The 18,995-nt window shown below is 42.2% G+C and overlaps 1 long non-coding RNA gene across 1 annotated transcript; it reads right to left on the minus strand.

Annotated features, from left to right (window-relative positions):
- Positions 1 to 5,458: 5,458 nt before the first annotated feature.
- Positions 5,459 to 12,275, minus strand: LOC144325449 (uncharacterized). The gene is made up of 3 exons (XR_013390607.1): positions 7,654 to 12,275; positions 7,411 to 7,506; positions 5,459 to 6,354 (listed from the first exon to the last, which is right to left on the minus strand). It is a non-coding gene; the product is annotated as an uncharacterized LOC144325449 (long non-coding RNA).
- Between the last annotated feature and the right edge of the window lie 6,720 nt (positions 12,276 to 18,995).

Here is an 18,995-nt window from a genome sequence, read left to right on the forward strand (position 1 = left end):
TCTTGGGATTGTAAACTGCCTCAGTGCCTAGGGAGAAAGGCAGTATATACATAATACTAATAAAAAAAGAATAATATAGTTTCAAAGTTGAGTCAAAGCAAATTATCGTCATATCATAATGTAAGCTATTCAGCAGTAATAGCAATCCAGCAACTGGGGTGGGGGGACTTGTAGAGGTTCTTTGAATGCAGCTGTGGACAGTTAAATGTTAAATGAAAAATGGTGATTACTTTTACCAAAGAACTCTAAGAAGAACAGAGGTTGGTATAATTAATATACTTTGTGACTAAGGGGGAAAGGACTAGAAAAACAAACTTCAAAAATACTTAGTTCTAACTTCTCTATTAGAGTCTTAGTGCCACCAGATGTCACTGCCACATCACGACAAGCAGTCAAGAGATGTACCCAGCGACACAAACTGTTCAGCCGCAGGAGTTTCTGTACTCCTTTCGCTCACTCAAGCAATGAGCGAGTGACTGAACAGGCCTCCCTTTCTTCCCAGAGGCAATAGATCCCCAGTCCCATCATGTTTTACAGATTTTAACATGCTCTGGAAAGCTGTCTTATTTTGTCAGTCGGAAGCGTTATTTAACTACTAATAAACGACAGTAAAATGAAGATCACAGACAGGTTTCGATAGCCATCGTCAAATAACTAAAAGGCTGTCAGATGGGAAATGGAGCAAAAGTGTGTTTTTGTCCTGCTTCGGAGGGTAGGACTCGAACCAATGGCTTCAAGTTACAAGAAAGGAGATTCCGACTCAACATCAAGAACTTTCTGATGGTAAGAGCTGTTTGGCAGTAGAATGGACTCTCCTTCCATGGAGGTTTTTAAGCAGAGGTTGGGTGGCCATCTGCCATGGATGCTTTAGTTTAGATTTCTGCAGCGCAAGGGGGGGTTGGACTAGATGACCCTCAGGGTCCCTCCCAGCTCTACAATTCTGTAAGTCTTAAGCAATTAATTTTCTGAAGCAGGAAATGTTAATTACTTCCTGCGTCTAGTAAGCTAGCAGATATGGAGAGCTGGTGCTTCAGCAAATGCTGTAGCTACTACATGCAAGGAGTTTGCTAAAACGTGCTGCCTCTGTACTGCAGTTTGAACTGGGAAAGGTCTGATGTCTACCATCTCAGCCTACCAACTACCAAAATTTGCTTTAAAATTGGATTAAGAGGGGGTTAGACAAATGCAGAGGCAAGAGGTCTAGCAATGGCTATTAGCCACGATAGTGACATGGAACCACCAGGATGCTGCTGAAACCTATTTGCTGGAGAGCAAGAATGGGAGAGGGCTGTTCCATTTGTGCTTGAGAGCTTCCCATTCGGATATCCGTTTGGTTACCACAGGAAGCAGAATGCTGGACTACAAGGACCTTTGGTCTGAGCCAGCAAGGCTCTTCTGATGTTCTTATGAAGATTGAATCTACCAGTTGCTATTAGCCACATAATAGCTAAATGGAACCATAGCAGTTTCACGTCCCAAGGAAGCACACCACCGAATGGCTGACGAAAAGAATACAGTAAAGATGGAAAGACCATCATCTGTAGGTAAGGCCTGCCCACTCATGAGGCAAGTTGAGGTGACCGCCTCAGACAGCAGGATCCACGGGGCAGATCTGGCCTCCAGGGAATATAATAATAATAATAATAATAATAATAATAATAATAATAATAATAATACCCCGCCCATCTGGCTGGGCTTCCCCAGCCACTCTGGGCGGCTTCCAAAAAAATATTAAAATACAGTAATGCATCAAACATTAAAAGCTTCCCTAAACAGGGCTGCCTTCAGATGTCTTCTAAAAGTCTGGTAGTTGTTGTTCTCTTTGACATCTGGTGGGAGGGCGTTCCACAGGGAGGGTGCCACTACCGAGAAGGCCCTCTGCCTGCTACCACAGCAGCAGCATTGAGCGATATATGTCTGGAGGCGGTTGGAGGATGGATGGCGGCTAACAGATTGAGATTGAATCCTGACAAGACAGAAGTACTGTTTTTGGGGGACAGGAGGTGGGCAGGTGTGGAGGATTCCTTGGTCCTGAATGGGGTAACTGTGCCCCTGAAGGACCAGGTGTGCAGCCTGGGAGTCATTTTGGACTCACAGCTGTCCATGGAGGCACAGTATTTTAATATTTTTAGCAGGGTTCCTCCAACACAGAGGGATCCCATGGCAGATCAAGCAATCTGGAAAGGGCTCCCTGTAGGTAACAAGTTTGAAAAGCACTGATCTAGAGCAGGCACGTCCAACTCCCAACAGACTGCGATCTACTCCAAGTATAAAAATATTGGCTGTGATCTACCCATTGTCATTGCCAGGAGTTGTTGAGCTGCTTTTATTAGGGGGGGGGGGGGATAAGGAACACTACAGGAATCCAAAGTCAGTCAATATTTTAGGCATGCACTTCCCTTTACCACAAGGTATTATTTGAAGCTATCAAAACTTTTAATTATGTTGGATGTGAAACAATCTCTCCGAATTGTGGATAATCCAGATTGAATACAGTCTTGTAAAATCACCCATGAATTCCTACTTTGACAGCAATGGGAATTTAAGGGAAAGGGCTTGCTCTAGAATGCTCCAGGCATGCAAAACTACCGTTATAAAAAAAAATGCCATGATGTTGGAGGATGTAATATTGGTGAATACCAGTTGCTGGAAACCACGGGGGGGGGGGGCACTTTCACCTGGGTTCTGTTCATGGGTTTCCCAAAAGAGGCATCTGGTTGGCCACTGTGAGAACAGGATGCTGGACTAGATCCAGCAAGTTCTTATTGCCTTCTTCTTAATATTTTGGCATTTCAAAGATAGCAATCACAAAGCGTATTTTGAAAAACAGCCCAGAACTGCTGGATGCACTTCAGCATTGATGAAGAAGAAGCTCACTCTCCCACTCACCCCATGTTCCTCTGGCCTTTCTTTCTCCTCTAGTATTGCATCAGCGCAATCACCACTACATTCCAAATTGTTGTTTTCTTAAAAAAATCTTTGCACACAGAAAGAGAGAGAGAGCGCACAGATGGAAAGTTTATCTCCTTGTAGACCATTCTGCTGCTAGTGCTAGGTGACCATTTTATGCTAGAGGGTTGTCCCAGATCTCAGAACACCAGACCCCACAGCACATAACCTACTTCCCAACACTGCTGCTTTTTTGCAGTGCCATGGAACACACATTTGACTCTGCTACTTATGGGATACATTCTCCCTTAATGCTTTTATATACGGAACTCTGCCCTCAAGAGTTTGTGTGGAGCCACCTCTCCCTTCAAATACTTGCTCAGAAACCACAATTTCTGCGAAACTTACAGTGCAAAGGTTTTAGCTTAACCTGTTGATTCCCATGCCCACCTAAGAATGTATGGTTGTATTTGTATGCAGCCATCCTCAGAAATCCATTGGCCTCCAGGGGAAGGCCATCTTAATGGGTCCACCACTCATGCCCATAAACGGGGGAATGGGGACGACAACAACATCATCATCTGTGGCCTTCCAGAGGTTGTTGGGACTCCAACTGCTATCACCCCCGACCACTGAGTATGTTAGCTAGGGCTGATGGAAGTCGGAATTATTATTATAATTTTAAGGTGCACACACATACAGTATGCCACACTCCACATAAAACCAACCAGTCACCCTTCAAAATTAGGAAATATTCTATGAAAAATAAATACACTTTATCTGAGTACACAGAGCAATCCTGAAGCCATCTTGACTCTCTTAAATGGCCCCAAATATTTTCTCTGCAGTAGAAGTATCTTGGAAAAACTTTTCTCAATAGTATTTTTCACTTACACCCTCAAACCTGTAAATGGATTAACTTCTAACTTCTTCATTCTGGTTTCTTCCCCACCCTTGGTATTCTTTGGCTCCCATATGTTAACGTGGAAAAGCCAATAAAACTTTGTATTTTCTCATGTACTTTGTACTCTTGATCTTTGCATTTGTAGGTTTTTGGTTTGCTTTGTTCAGAGACAGCTGAAATAATATTCAAATAGATTTAGAAAACAAAGACAGGGATGCCTTTGGAAAAGAAAAAGCTGCCAGGCTGAGAATTTTATATAGTTTAGCCAGTTTCTGGAAACAATAGCAAAAATTATTGTACTTTTCATGTCATATATATGGTTTGCAACCACAACTTTAAAAAAACAACAACTGAGCCACTATAATATAATGTAGAATACAACTTTGTTTCAAATTATTGCACAGATGGTCACTTTTAGCCTCAGTTATTTAAATACCATGAAGACTTGAAATCTAAACAGCACTCCAGGCTGTTTTGAAGCCAAAGCCAACTTCTGCCTTTAATGCCTAAGGATTATTCCATAACCTTGATAAAAAAAATTCTTTCTGGTCTCACATGCAAATTTGCTTAGATACATTTTTTCACCTATTAATTAGGCTTAGCTTTAATTTGTTCAGGAAATTCTGGTACAGGAAGAAAGGAAAGGAGACTGGATACATTTTCAGTGCAGTCATCCGCTTGTCAAAGATTTATCCATTGTTATAAAACAAAACACACATTGCATGTGATAAAACCTTGAGATAGGAACACACACGTTTTTCCTCCTTTTGTGTATTGCCCACAACCATTAACAGGCACCAAAACCAGCAAGGGAGGTGTTCCTTCCCGTTACTGGAAAAGAAACAACTGGCATTTGTACAGAGCTTATGCAGATTCAAAGCTCTCAATTCCTTTAGGAAGGGATCAGGAGAGGGCAATAGGACTATGTTGACCTCTCCTGTGTGTATGAATTCCTAGCAACCCTCCGCATTCATCAGGAAACCTAATGAACTGGCTGTGACTGACTCATTGCAAACTAGTTGGGATCATAAAAATCTTAAAATTCATATACAGTTGTACCTCGGAAACCAAACGGAATCCGTTCCATAAGTTCGACTTCCAAAACGTTCGGAAACCAAGGCACGGCTTCCAATTGGCTGCAGGTAGCTTCTACATTATACCAATCTATGGTGTGGCTGTATGTGGAATACTGTGTATGGTTCTGATTGCCTCACTTCAAAAGGGGTATTGTAGAGTTGGAAAATGTTCAGAAAAGGGCAACCAAAATGGTACCTGAAGGAGCGTCTCCACCCCCATCGTTCAGCCCGGACACTGAGGTCCAGCGCCGAGGGCCTTCTGGCGGTTCCCTCGCTGCGAGAAGCAAAGCTACAGGGAACCAGGCAGTGGGCCTTCTCGGTAGTGGCACCCGCCCTGTGGAACGCTCTCCCATCAGATGTCAAAGCGATAAACAACTACCTGACATTCAGAAGACATCTTAAGGCAGCCCTGTTCAGGGAAGTTTTTAATATTTAACGCTGTTCTGTTTTTAACACTTGATTGGGAGCCGCCCAGAGTGGCTGGGGAAACTCAGCCAGATGGGCGGGGTATAAATAATAAATTATTATTATTATTATTATTATTATTATTATTATTATTATTATTATTATTATTATTATTATTGGTGGAGGAAGCTCTCCCCTAAGGAAAGGATACCACATTTGCAGATTTTTAGCTTACAGGAAAGGAGAGTATGAGGTGCATGATAATAGATAAAATTATGTGTGACATGGAGAAAGTAAATAGAGATTTTGTTTTTCTTCCTTTCTCATAACACTAGAACTTGTGGACACCCGAGGAAGCTCAGTGTGGGAAGATTCAGGATAGACAGAAAAGAAAGTACTTCTTCACACAGTGCATAAACTTTGGAACTTGTTCTAACAAGAAGCGTGGTGGCCACCAATGCGGATGGCTTAAAAAGATTAGACACATTCATGAAGGATAAGACTCCCAATGGCTACTAGCCATGATGGCTATGTGCTGCCTCCACAGTTGAAGGCAGCAATGCTTCTGAATAGCAGTTGCTGGAAAAAGCAGGAGGGAAGGGTACTGTTGTGCTGATGTCCTGCTTGCTGGCTTCCCAAAGGCATCTGGTCAGCTACTGTGAGAAGAGGGTGCTGCAGAAGACTGGTCACTGGCTTGATCCAGCATGACTCTTATTTTGTCCTTAAAGCCAACCGTGATTTGAAGCTGGTTTCAACTGGCACTGTGTTTGTGTCAACCAGGCATTCTTAACACTGTTAACTGTGGGGCTAATGTAAGACTTAACCACTGTTAAGTCAGGTTGTGAGAATTCACATGCAAGAGAGGAAGGACTAGGGAGAAAGGGAAGGGATAGTAGTAAAGGACCACCTTCTCTTACCTGAGCCTGCCTATCAATTAAGATCTTCTCTAGAGACCCTTCTCCAAGTATCCTCACCTTCTGTAGCCAGGTGGGAGGCTAGCAGAGAGAGGCTAGCAGAGAGGCCTCTTCTGTGGTGGAGCCCTAATAATGGACATATCCCTCTGATGGCAGCTCTGGTATCCTTTAGGCCAAAATTAAGTCTATAATGTTATTATGGGCGTTTAACTGTATCTGAGCTGATCTGTAGACAGCTGTCAGAGTAGAGCCAGGAGCTCTACCGGGGGTTCAGAGTTGGGAAGCAAAGCCAGGAGACAGAAAATCTAAAGACAGCAGAGTGAGGAAGACAGCAGTTATTCCGGCAAGGTTCCAGACAAATTGATTTACAATTATTTCTGCCTAGGAAGTCCCAAAGACTAGCCCATAACCTGAGGTTATTTCACTTAAGGTAGTCACAGGCAAAACAGCAGGTTCCCTGTTCTAGCACTGATAGCTTGTAACAGAAAGCCTTTTCTTGCTGGTTTGCCTTTTCATTTTGTTTAATTAATCAGTTATTGCATTGTGCTGTGCTTTATTATCGTAAGCCACCTTGAAGCATTACAATTTTTGCAATTAAATGCATACATCCATAAAAGCCCTCTTCCAGCCATGGGTCAGGTTTGGGAGTGTTATGCCTGCATAGGCTTTATGATAGCAAGGACTGCAGGTGGATAATTTGTTGTTGTTGGCATATGTCTGTCATGAGAGACAATGGAGTGCGCCTCTGGGGTGAAGTCAAACGGCTGTGTGAGCAGCACCGAAATGACCTCTCTGGGGAGGTGGCTAATTAGCTGCAAGTGAAATGATAGCATTTCAAGATAGGGTTCATCTTCACTTCCATTTGTGCCGAAATTTTCCTACAGAAATGCGCAGCTATGTATACAAATGTTACAGTCATACAACTGACTAATAAATATAGGCCAAGAGCAATTGCTTTTCCTTCTGAAATACCTTCACTGGCTCTCTCTCACCCAGACCTCCACCCATCCACTCTGGCTCTCACCCAGCACCTAAACAAGCTCACAGCTCACCCACAAAATCTCCCTAAGAAGAGGGTTCCTGTAAACTGCTGACCTCGCCCTGGTCTCTCACTCTAGGCTTGCTTTTTATGGGCAGGCACCAGTACCAAGATAAAGCAGATTTGGCAAGCTTCCTGGGGGGGGGGGGGGCATGACGGCAAATAAGACACCCTTCCACTCACCCTTGTTTCTCTGCCCTCTGCACACTTCTCCTCTTCCAGCTGCTTCTCATATTGCCATTGTGGGTTAAATTATATTTGCCTCTCTTCAACACTGTACTATGATACTGTACTACACTGTACTATGATAGAATGAAGATGGAGAGAAATCAGTGATGGGACCTGAGTATTACACCTTCCTTTCCAAAATTGACTAAACTTTTTAAAATAGCATCCTGCCCAACACAGAACTGGGTAGAAGCTTACATGTGACTTTTGGGGAAGAGGACTGAAGAAACTGGTGAAGCAATGTTTAACGATCCTCTTCATATCAGGAATCATCTCTGCTTTTGTAGCAAGAAAGCCATATTCCTAATTTTGGAACCTGTGGTAGCCAAGAGTCTTGCCTGTGGCACTGTGTGGGGTTACGCTCCTTGCAGCCTTTCCAACCCTCGGGCTCATCATGGCATCTTGGCTGCCTCTAGCAAGCGTACTACTCTTCACTGGAAGGGAGTTGCATCTTGAAAAACAGGATTTTTCTTTCCTTTACAATTAAAAGCGTCCAACAATCAGCAACATCATTATGGAAAAGCCGCCTTTTCTACAGTGTGAGAGAGGCAGGAGAAGCCATTTGCATAGCTATTCTCTTGACAGTGGGCTTTAGCTTCCAATATGCCCACACAGCTTTTGTCTTGTGGCCTACGGAAAGAAATAAGACTGTAACAATTGGAGGCTTATATCTGCAGCCTCAGGTGGCAAGTGGGAACTTACTCAGCTTGGCTGAGGGGGATGTGATGTAAGTGCACCAGCCCCATGCTGCTTTTGCGGGTAGTGCTGGGCCTGCAGGGTGCACGAGCTGCCACATCCCTCCTGGGTGCCTTCCACTTGGAGGATGGTTGACTGGGGACACAGTGGGTGTGCGTTGCCCCTGCACAGCTTTTGCAGTCAGTGCTGGGCCTACAGGGCGCCCAAGCCTCCATGCCCCTCCTGGGTGCTCTCCAGTGCGTACCTTTTGCACCCTTCTTGGCCACCAGAGGGAGGCTGGGGGGAGCAGCAGCTTGGGCATGCTGCAAGCCCAGCCCTGCACTTGTGAGTGGGCGCACTGGGATTTCGGGACGCCCGGGCTTGCGTGCCACCTTCCACTCTGTGCCCGATGTGCTGCCCCAAAAGATAAGTGCCCCCTGAGGGGACCCACCTCCCTCCGTGCCCCTCTAGCTACGCCACTGGCAAGGGCTGCCCATGCCTGTAACTGTTGTTATCAGGTTCTCAGGATCTTTGGGTCTGGCCTGTGGTTGACACCTGGGTGGACTGTGTGAACCTCAGCCTCAGAGCCCTTTACGGGCAGAGAAGGGAACTTCAATAGGCAGCACTCAAACCTGGGCAGGCAGCACAAATCCTCTGTATTGGTCTTGTCTCATCAAAACCAGGCATTCTGCCATTGCCAGGTCAAAAGCTCAGGACTTGCTGCTCTTTCAAGACCCGCCTTACAGCCCCAGACTCAAAACGACTGACCTCAGGGACATTGTGCTGGAGAATATGCATTTTTAGATTTGTATTGAGTACAGCTGTGCATAGCTCTAGCCTGGTCCTGGCAGTGATCTATAATATCTTTCACATACGGGTGGCCAACTGGATGAGATAAACATTAGAATGACTGATTTATGCATATTATTTCACTCTAACAATTAACCATATGATTCTTCAACATCAACTTTGTTGGACTGGTCATGTTGTGCGGATGCCTGATGATCGTCTTCCAAAGCAATTACTCTATTCTGAACTTAAAAACAGAAAGCGTAATGCTGGTGGTCAACAAAGGAGGTTTAAAGACTCTCTCAAGGCAAATCTAAAAACTGAAGTATAAACACCATCAACTGGGAAACACTGGCCTGTGAGCGCTCCAATTGGAGGACAGCCTTTACCAAAGGGGTCGTGGGCTTTGAAGATGCTCCAACTCAGGATGAAAGGGAGAAACATGCTAAGAGGAAAGTACATTTGGCAAACCGTCCACAGTCATTTACAGACCTACTGTTAAAACCATGTTCATGGAAGACAATCTTACTTGGTTATGAGTGATCGCCAAAGAAGATATCATCAACCTTGTAAAAAAAATGAGCAGCTCCATAGCATACACTTTACACAAGTCCTAAGAAAATTCAATAGTGGGGTGCTTTGTTTTGTTTTTAAAATGCTTCAAAAATCAGAACTGGCGTTCAAACAATATCTCAGCTTTGTACGTTAAGGGGAATGTGGGAGGTCTGTGTTCTTGCAACAACTATGGCAATAAGGAGATTTTGTTTAATTTTCTTGCTCATTTTCGATTATTATGCTAAGTTTATAAAACACTGAAGTATGACTGACAAAGTGTGAGGTCAATCTACTTTCACCTTTCTCTACAGTTCAACTAATGGCAATGGGCCAGACTTCTGAAGTGCTGGTTAAATAATACATACGCAACATACGCAATACATCTTTCCCAATTTAAGATGATGGATCTATTTCCCTAGTACAATTTTATTTATAAAGCAATGGTTTCAAATTAAAAATGAGAACAGACATCATAGATCTCTGAAATTTACAATGTGTGGCAAAGACCAGTCAAATTAAAGGGAAGACCACTACATTGACACTGCTTTTAGCAATTAGCACCATAATCAGAGGCAGATCTACTGGGTTCAGCAGTCCTCAGGAATGATTTGGTTTTATACTGCATCAATCCCTGACTTCAGCATTCTCTTACTACCATATATGAATTCTCCCAGACACACATACACAATGATTAACTCATCCGAGAGCCAATTAGAGTTGGCAAACGACCATTCAATTTTGTGCTCTGTGCATATACTCTTTGTCTTGGATTTTAGGTTTATTATTAACACAACAGGGTGATTTGACTCACATAATTTTGCTGAACCCTGCCCTCAGTTCTCGCTAGACCATGTTAAAAGAAATAACTGGAAGATATAAATGTGCAGGCAAACAGGTCAGATAACCCAAAGAGTTCCTGGATCTCCGCATGACTGAGCCTAAGGTTTCAGACATAGTTAAATCATGCTATTAAGGAATTGATGCCATCCACATTCCAACCATAAAGTGATACAGTGGTACAGAAAGATGGCTCAATTAATGACAATTAAAAGTCTTCTCACAGCAGAACATTATAATCACTTGGGTCATCCTGGGTGGTCTATGAACCCTTCACAGGTACATTTCCAATTCCAAAGGAAGACTCTGAATGTTGTAATATTTGCAGCTTTACCAACAAATAAACTCCAAACTTAGGTAGTGAACACATCTGAGGGATGTAGGTGGCACACAAACCTCAGTTTTGTTTTTAATAAAGATCTGTATTGCACATAGGAGACAAATCACCTGTTATTTTTGTGTTCTTTGATTTTTCTGCTTTAAGTGATCAACAGTACTTGGAATTATTTAGTTCAGTTGAACAAAGTTCACTTAACCAGTTCAAAAATCTGTGAATGCCACCCGAAAATCATTCCCATAACTGCTGCCTAAACTAAAGGTGAATTAAGTTCATTCTGGGGCAGAAGTTTCTGCTAGTTCACATTCACTTCCCCCATCCAACCACAGCTGGTCTGAGCCATTAGTTTTCATTTTTTAAAAAGTCAGTTGCATATCTATAAAGGAAGTTAGAAAGCAAAACTCTGGGCAACATTCTAAAGCTTATTAGGCAGGTATGGAGTAACCGCTGTTGCTACGGTCTTTTAAGTCACTTAATCACTGTAGCTAAGCAATCAGAAGGAAGCAATGTGAGGTGTTTTCAGCATCTTCTCTGCTGAACGGAATCTCTGGAGTCTAACAAGGGTAGCTTGCAGGGAGCAGTACAGGTTCAGGAACAAAGCAGATGACGCCTTGGGCCTTTAACAGCTGTGTAGAGGCAGGGTAATCTTTTTTCTAGTATGTAAGTACAAGTATGAGAAAAGCAGTCTGTCATACATTTGATTACTTGTGTGTGGCCCTGATTTGCTTTTGAATCCTATACTTCAGCACAGCAACTGAATTCTGAATGCTGATTTTCTTTTTCTGCCAAGAATGAACTTTTTATGAACTAATGTTTGGATGACCTTGAACCAGTTCTTTTTGTGAAATGATGAGCTTGAACCAGAACTAGTTCCTTTTTGGAGAGAATGAACTTGACTTAGAAGGGGGTTGGACTCGATGGCCCTTGTGGTCTATTCCAACTCTATGATTCTATTCTAGAACTAGTTCCTTTTTAAAAATGAACTTTTGAAGAACTCGCAATCAATATACAGTAGTACCTCCGGTTACGTAACCCTCTGGTTATGTAAACTTCAGGATGCGGAAGCGGCAAAACCTGAAGTATGTGACCGGGTTTCACCGCGCATGCATCCGCAGAAGCGGTCCTCAGGTTGCGGAAACCTCGGGATCCGACCAGATCTCCAGAACGGATCCCGTCCGCAACTGTACTGAGGAATATAAGACACCAGAAGAAGGGAGGAAATGAGAGAGAACAATAGAAAAGTTAGTCAGGTAGTCCAGAAAATGTATGTGATGGGTTTTGCTGCCTCCCACTGCTTTGCTTTCTGTCTCTCTCTTTTTCTCTGATTCATACATACCTTGGCTTGTTCCAGTATATTAAATTCCATTATAGTTACTGTATTAGCATAGCACATATTGATTCACTTAAGTATTTGGCTCTCAGATGAAGTTGTCTTAAAGGGAATGCAATATGTTAGCAACTTTCAGAATTCCTAATATCTTCCATGCTTTTTCCAAGAACTCTAGCAAGTCAAGCTGGTGATAGGCTGTCAAAAACCTAGACAAATGCTACAATTGAAAACAGTAAAAGGTTTCGAAAATCTGGTAACCAAAGTTAGACAACAGTTCAATTAGCACCTGTGACATTGTTGTAAATAAAAATATGCCCTTTTCCCTTATGGGGTATCCAAGAGCCCATATAGAGTCCTTACATAGGTTCCCTATTGGTAGGAGAAAATAACAGAGGCCAACCAGAGAATATTGAGAAGCAAAGCAGCTAGTAAGCTTGATCTTTATTGATCTGTTGCAACAGGGTGCTCCCCTCACACGCAGGAGAGGAGGAGGACCCAGAAAGATGGTGTGCAAGAGCTTATAAAGACTTTTGAAATTCCCATTATCTAGATCAAGACCACCCCCAGAAACATTATGCATACATCACAGAAGGGGTGTAATCTAAGACCACCCCTCAGATACATCCCACCTACATCACAGAAATTTAAATGTTGTTTTTCTCTTGTCCTTGTTTATCTCCTGTCTGGCAGGTTACTTGATTGGATTTCCTGGGGAGCCTGGCCATTCTTTTGTAGTGGTAAAATACTTATTTCCTGGGCCAGGTCACAGGCTCACACCTTATTCTAACAGACATATCCTTGAGACAGGATTTGTGAGGAAAGAGACAATGGGGAGGCTTTTCCAGTTTAACCTTGCAGAGAAAGGATGTGGTCAGTTTAGGAATCAAAATGGTTCCAGGTTGGCCTTCCTGTGTTCATCTATGTATGTGCAGTTATGAACATTACCATATATCTAAGACCATAAAATTCCTATCACATTATCCCCCCTTTGGGGCTAGAATTTTTCTTAAAAATTTTTGCCCCACAAATAATAACATCGTATGTTGTAAATGGATGCCTTTGTATAAATATATCATATAAAAATAACACATGTTGCATTTTGCTACTAAATTACTTGTGACATTCTAACACTTTGGGAGAGACTATTTACTCAATAGTGTTCTATGCTTTACACCTAGCAGGAAGGTCCACTAATGACTGAAAAACGCAGTTGGTGTTTTGTCCTTCGCCATTTCTGTGTGTTTCTCAGGTGTCAAGCTAGCTCTTCTGTGGTCTCACACTGACATAGTGCTACAGCAACACATCCTGTCTGTTGAATCCCCTCGGGGCTTTCATTTAACCATGTCGCCTGGCATTCACCATAGCTGGCACAGGTTTGGACATCTCGTGAGGGAGATGCCTTGGCCTTGGCCTTTCTATGGGATTTTATTATAGGCTGTGGTCTTGCACTCATGGGAAGTTGCTCACTTGCACTTAAAGGACCAAAAAGCTAATTGCAGCCTGGATACACTTGCCCAATTCAAACTGAGTCCAATTATAATTTATATATGCCCATGGTTCTCAACTTTCCAAACCAATCTGTTAAAACAACCATTCTTAAAAGGGCACTTGTCCAAATTAGTTAATTTAACTCTATAGGGGATCATTCCTGCTAAATCAAGGCATATACACTTTTCTTGTTATCTAGGCTTTTATGGATCTTGAAGCTTCTCCTTGGTAAAATGATATGCAGATGTTAGCAAAATAAAATAAAATAAAATAAATAATGTGTTGGAGATATAAACAAAGTGTAGGAACCTTATTCCATGTATGGTGGACGTGTCCTCAAATAAATAAAATTTGAGACATGATCTACACTCATTTCCATTTGGCATTCTAATCAAAACATCCCAAATAATAATAAAGTGTGTTGTTTCAAAACTACCTGATAAAATATGGTTCCAAGAATAATACTTGGTTGTGGTTAGATTAATTTCACAGGTATACGGGAAATCCAAGATTAATACAGAACAATTGCTACTTAAAGACAGTACTGAATCTGCAAGAGATACAGAAGTCATAGAAGAGATTCACATAAAAACAATTACACACAAAAATATCCCCCCCACTTTGTGGAAATAACACACTGTCAGACACATTTCAACATTCCTACGTAATAACACATAATACACAACAAACTAATTACATATCAGATACATATCTTGAGACAATTGTGATCTTTTACGTATGTATCTCAAAAGTGAGAAAATGTCTTTGCAATTCAACTCCTCCCCCCTTTGTCAGCCCCACTCCCCCGTCAGTCTGTATCCTTTGAAAGAGATAGCTGTGGGCACTTTGTTGCAGGTCTTGTGATGGTGAAGAACTCTGAGTTGAGGGGTTGTTGCTGCTTTTTCATCATCGCACATCTGTAGAAGTGATATCCTGTAAGGGGGCAGGGTTTTGGGGGGACTTAAAAGACAGAGTTAGGAAAAGGAAGGAGCAAAAGCCCCCTCCCCAAGAAAATCTCCTTGAGTTATTAGCTGCAAATAATAAAATCTTAGCATGTTAAGCATTTTACTCATTTTAATATTATTATCACATTTCCAGATAATTACTGTTATTATCTGCTAAGTTTGTTTGCTTTCCTTCATTTAGTTTTTGTTGGGGTTTTTTTCAAATTATTAAATAAAAAATTACTCCACATGTATAGTAAGAAAACTGTAAACAATACAAGAAAGACATCAGATTCAGAAAAGAATTATTATTAAATAATACAAAGCTATTATCTAAACCACACAGATTACTACTGGACTAAAAAATGGGAAAACAATGGAAAAAGGCTTCAAATTCAGCATGTGCTATCTGATAAGTAGAACTTGATGAAAATGACTTTCAACATGTGATGGACATGTCCCCAAAGTAAAACACACACACACACACACAATGACCTATGAGGAACCAAAAATAATTAAATGCTAAGACACACATTTTTTTTAAAAAAAAAACAACCTGAAGTAACCTGAAGTAATCTGTTTTGGCATTCTAACAACCCAATGAAAAACTGATTAATAAATGAACAGATTATTTGTAACCTAAAAAAAGTGTCAAAGCCACAAAGAGATAGAGGGAAATAAACTAATATAGCAGGGATTCAGACTTGTTTTGCTGAACAGAAGGAAAGTGACTGTTTGGCTTTAAGGGAAGAAAGACGAAAAGAAATACAAATGCAATTACTTTTTATAGAGTATTTAAATCACTGTTTGCATCCCCTCATTATCATTTGTGCTGTGGGAGAAAAGAAGGGACAAACACTTTGTTAATGGGGTCCACATATCCTGATTCAGACTTGTTTTGCTGAACAGAAGGAAAGTGACTGTTTGGCTTTAAGGGAAGAAAGACGAAAAGAAATACAAATGCAATTACTTTTTATAGAGTATTTAAATCACTGTTTGCATCCCCTCATTATCATTTGTGCTGTGGGAGAAAAGAAGGGACAAACACTTTGTTAATGGGGTCCACATATCCTGTTAAAAGGCAAAATTATTTCATGTGAGAAGTCTGTCAGGAAATGCTGTTCCTAAAATGCATAGGCATATACACAAACAAAAAGAACTGTTAAATCCCATTGGGGAGGCAAACTACTCAAGAGAGGAACTCACAGTGGGAGTGCTTTGATCTCCTGCAGCCCACGCTCTCCAAACCTCTTCTCCCCCCCTTTCTCGCTCTCCAAACCTCCCCCCCTTTCTCTCTCTCTCTCTCTCTCTTTTGTAAGCTGATCTAGCCTCTGTGCATGTGCAGAGTTCAGCAAACCTTTTATACTATTGAAAATGTTGCATCCTTTGGCTAAATTAGGATTTGAATAAGGGAAGGGAAGGGAAGGGTAAGGAGTAGATTTTAAAAATAGGGTTAGATTTTAAAACAAAAAGGAGAAACTCAGCAATTTAAGTATTCACCAAAGCTAGCAATTGCAGCCCAAGCAAAGGACTGCTTCCTTTATGTACAGGAAAGGGCTAATATCCCTCTGGCTATTCGCGGAACAATGCCACGCCCTTATATATGGGGGAAATGGCCAGAGTCAGAATTCATAGGATATTCATTCAGCCTCACCATTTGCAGACAAATTCTTCTGCCCTTTATTTACAGGTATGGTCAAGGCTACTCAATTTGACTATATGAATTTTTATGTGCTTAAACTTTGAGTAGACTTTTAAGTCTGATTTTTGTAAATAATAGACAAAATGATAAACACTGTAATCACTCAAATGCCTGATATCACCAGTTCTGCTTCAAAACATCACGGCTTTCACCTCTCACCTTTTAAAAACAAAGAGCAAATCTGGGCTGAATTTCAACTCATCAGCCATAAATTGGGAAAGTTGAAAGGGACCTGGGGTCATCTAGTCCAACCCTAAAATACAGGGTTCATAGCAAGATTTGTACTACCAGAGAGACACATTCTTATGTACAGACACAACTGGGGAAGAGACCACAAGCCATGCACCTATCACAAGCCATGCGCATATCATGTACTAATGAAGAGGAAAATAAAAGTACCCAACTTTATACAGAACCCTTTTAGCAGATCTTGAAGGTAGTTTGAGTGAGAGTTTACTTCCTTAGACTAATGAGTGCAAGTTCCTAGAGAAGTTATCTTTAAAGGAAGATTGAAGTGAACATTTTCCTAAGATAGGGAGAGGATCTCTTATAAAGCAAAGTTAATTCAATTGATATAACCACTCACAAATAATTAAAACAGCCATAGATTTGATTTAAAAGGAATACAAAAGTGAACAATTTCTCCTGAGCTTGCAGAGGAGTAGTAAGCCTAATCTATGCCCCCCCCTTGCAGTTTCCTTGAAAGGAAGCTTACTCGGGAGTAAATTTACCTGGCACAGAAGTAAGAAGGGAAAAAAACCCTGAAAGAGACAGAATGAAATGACGGGGGGGGGGGCATTTCTTCTGTCCAACTCTTATGTCCAACCAAATCAAAGTTAAAACTGGACTCAGATATTTTTCTTAGAAGGAAGACCATACTTTCATAGGCATATGCTTAATGAAGTACATACAAGGAGGAAGACTCTCTTGAGCCTCTCTCAAATAACAAACATTTGCACACTTCATTCTCATTTTTGTCTTGTTTAAGACTGATAAGGTTCAACATGGCTTTCTTAGATTTAGAACTTGGAGCAAGCTTGCATTTTTATTTTAGATGGCACATTTAAGATAAGCAGCTGCTGGATGTTACCTAAGTACAATTTAAACACAGGAAAAACGTTTATGTCAGAGTCCAGGCGGGAAGTAAGCACCAATTGGGCTTCTTTCACGCCAGGGGTCTGAGGACTATTTTTCTTTTGATTGAGGTGCACCCATTTTCAATTAAAAGGGGTTTGGACCTGGGCAAAACTCCGAAGGGTCCGGAAAAGGGGAAATCTGGACAAAACTCCGAGGGGGAAAAACCTGGGGATACCTGGGGATACCTGGACAAAACTCCAAGGGGAAAAAACCTGGGGACACCTGGACAAATCTCCGAAGGGGAAAAACCTGGGGACACCTGGACAAATCTCCGAAGGGGAAAAACCTGGGGACACCTGGACAAATCTCCGAGGGGAAAAACCTGGGGACACCTGGACAAATCTCCGAAGGGGAAAAACCTGGGGATACCTGGACAAATCTCCGAGGGGAAAAACCTGGGGACACCTGGACAAATCTCCGAAGGGGAAAAACCTGGGAATACCTGGACAAATCTCCGAGGGGGAAAACCTGGGGACACCTGGACAAATCTCCGAAGGGGAAAAACCTGGGGACACCTGGACAAATCTCCGAAGGGGAAAAACCTGGGGACACCTGGACAAATCTCCGAGGGGAAAAACCTGGGGATACCTCACTTAATCTCTATTCTACAACCCACAGCAACCTCCCTGCCTCTTACAATCTAACTCAGAGTCCCTACTGAACGCTTGCACACTTGCAATGCCAGATTGAGACTCTGGAATATGAAAGATGGAAAGGAATTCAGCGCCCTTGCGTTCTCTGTTCACAGGTCATTTCTAACAAAGATCGCCATGGCAGAGGTGCGGCTGCGCTGGGAGTTATAGTTTTGGGAATTATAGTTCTCAGTGCAGAAGAAATTGCACAACCTTTCTGGGCAAAACTCCGAAGGAATAGGTTGGCATATAGAATTAAGTGGAAGAAATCACACACAACCTTGTGCCTGGGCATACTCCGAAGGGCTAGGGCTGGTGTTGAGATCAAGAGGACAGAAAGGAGGAGAAGGCAATTTTTCAAGAGTTAAAGTGAGGAAAGAAGTAAGGATTTGAGAAGTATAGGTTTGCTGTGGTTTTCAGAATCCCACCCCACTACCCGTTTTTCCTACTCATACTCACTTCGCAAGCGCTGTCCTGGTGATCCCGGGATCTCTTGACTGGTTGTTTAAGGCCGGCCTGATCAAGCGTTGCTTCCTCTGGTTAGCCCCGCTGAACCTCCAGTTATTTCCAGACCCTGGGATCGATGGAGGACTGGTCATTCCTCCTGGCAAACTGCCTGGTGCGCGCTGGATAACCAGTCCTTCCTCGCTTCCAGAATCTGGGTAACCAAAAGTCCCTTCGTGCGTGGTCGCCATCTGTTGTAAATAAAAATATATGCCCTTTTCCCTTATGGGGTATCCAAGAGCCCATATAGAGTCCTTACATAGGTTCCCTATTGGTAGGAGAAAATAACAGAGGCCAACCAGAGAATATTGAGAAGCAAAGCAGCTAGTAAGCTTGATCTTTATTGATCTGTTGCAACAGGGTGCTCCCCTCACACGCAGGAGAGGAGGAGGACCCAGAAAGATGGTGTGCAAGAGCTTATAAAGACTTTTGAAATTCCCATTATCTAGATCAAGACCACCCCCAGAAACATTATGCATACATCACAGAAGGGGTGTAATCTAAGACCACCCCTCAGATACATCCCACCTACATCACAGAAATTTAAATGTTGTTTTTCTCTTGTCCTTGTTTATCTCCTGTCTGGCAGGTTACTTGATTGGATTTCCTG

This window comes from Podarcis muralis, chromosome 14 (assembly GCF_964188315.1).
Source record: "Podarcis muralis chromosome 14, rPodMur119.hap1.1, whole genome shotgun sequence".
NCBI lineage: Eukaryota > Metazoa > Chordata > Lepidosauria > Squamata > Lacertidae > Podarcis > Podarcis muralis.